We start from the raw sequence: 2052 nt of genomic DNA on the forward strand, positions 1-2052 counted from the left end.
AGGGCCACAGGGCGACGGCTCCAGGCCCCGGCGCGAGCAGGCGGCGTACTAGACGTTATAAGGACTCTTTGGTGGTGTTGGGTCGCGGGTGCCCTTCCCTTTCCTTTCTGGGGCCTTTCGCCTTATGCTGGGTCAGAGGAGGGTAGACAAATACTAATCAGTTTCGGAGCCTCAAGAAATTCATTTAACGCGCCCCATGCTGGAGGCGAACCAGAACACGTGGGAGGCACCTGAGGTTCCGGTTCACGGTTCGCGCCTCGGGCGAGCCGCGGGCGCGTGAGGGGCGGGCAGGCGGGGTCGCCGCCAGGTTGCGAAGCCGGGTTCCCGCGCCCGGGCGGGGAAGGGAAGGAGCTGCGTTCCGGCTCCAACCCAGGTTCAAAGATCAGAAAAACAGGTGCTACGTCGTCATGCTAATTCAGTCTCTCGGTAAACGCGGCTCAGACAGTTGTGTGCCGAGGACTTAGCAAGAGGCCGTCACCTCATGGTCGCGCATTCACTTTGTTTATTAAACGATGTCTGCTCGGTTCATTGACAACCGAGCTTCCTTGGGACGCTGGAACGGCCCGCCCAGCCGCCACCTCCCACCCCCAGTGGCATCGGCCTTGAGCACGAAGACTTCCAGGCTCCTTCTGCCCATCTTGCCTCTGAAGGCAAAACACCGCCTTTCTTTTGCTCGAAACGCGCCCTGTTTGAGAAGCCCAGCACTGTCCGGCCCCCCAGAAAGTCCTTGCTGTGGACATAGGTTTTTAGGTCCCACTTCCACACCTGCATGTTGTTGGAAACAGACGCGGTTCACAGCAACCGCAGACTTGTATTCAATCCTCTCCAGAACGCAGCCGGAATAGAAAACCGCTTCTTAACCCCAAAGTGTCATTGCTTCGCCGGAGCGACATCCTACCCCTGAGAACCGGCCAGGCTGGCGGGAAGAGAAGGGTCGCGCAAGATGCTTTCCCGTCTCCACACGCGCCCTCCCACCCCCGTCTTCACATGGAGTAGCTGACCTGACCTCATCTGATCTTTCTGGAGTCTTGTGTATACGTGAGCCACAGGGCACCTCTGTCTTCCCTCCTACCTCCTGCTAAAAGTGCATGATTTGGTGGCCGGAAGCCGCCTGGAACCTGGTCTCTAAGTGGCCGCAGCCACTGGCGAAATGACTCCTCCTTCTAGATTAGAGCCCATTCGCTGGGTCCCCGTTTTGAAAAATCTACAACCTGTCTACGCCTTTCTCGTCTCCTTTCTTTCTATCCAAACGTTCACCTCCTCTTGCCAGGTGTTGCCCAGATGTGTCAAGACCACCACAAAGCTCCGGCTGTCATTCTACGGAGCTGACTGCCACGGGGTGGCAAGGAGATGTCTGTGTCTTTGAACAATCGCCCTCAAAGTGACTCCGAATATCAGCAGAACGGCCCACCCCCTCTCTTCGCAGTCTTTATTTTCTCGGTGGCAATGACCCCCCCCCCCAGCGAGAGGGCGAGCGCCCCGTCCCTGGCGACTTTCATGGCCGATGAAATCCGCGCGGGGAATCGCGTCTGGGAGGGGAGAGGTTCGTGGGCACCAGTGACTGTCTGTGGGGCAGCTCAACTTTTGTTCTCGTTGCTGTCTGCTGTCCTTTTTTCAGACGACAGAGAGGGCGTTTCGAATGAGGGGGTTTCTGAGATCTATGACTGCTCCGCGCTGGCGGTGAGCGTGTGTGTCGATCGCTCCCGTCGGGGAACCACGCACGTCGCAAGTTCGCGCCCCGGCCGCCTCCTTTCTGCAGGAACACGATTCACGCTGGACGTTTGTCTTCTGAAACAAAACGCAGCAGAAAGTTGACTGGCATCTAAGCTCACGGACTGCGGCGAGCCCTCTGCACGCCCTCCCCCCACTCGCTCCCGGCCCGGAACGGCAGCCCAGAGTCCTCCCGCGGGCCCCCGCAGGGGAGCGCCCCCGGCAGACCTTCCCGCCGCGACCCAGCCAGGCCCCGGCCCGCCCCGCTTCGGAAAAGGCGCCCCTCTCCGGGGCTGGAGGCACGGCAGGTGTTGCGCCGCCTTCCCCGGGCCAGGGGCTGGG

This window comes from Carlito syrichta, unplaced genomic scaffold, assembly GCF_000164805.1.
Source record: "Carlito syrichta isolate Samal-C Ts95f unplaced genomic scaffold, Tarsius_syrichta-2.0.1 Scaffold308975, whole genome shotgun sequence".
NCBI classification, from domain to species: Eukaryota; Metazoa; Chordata; class Mammalia; order Primates; family Tarsiidae; genus Carlito; species Carlito syrichta.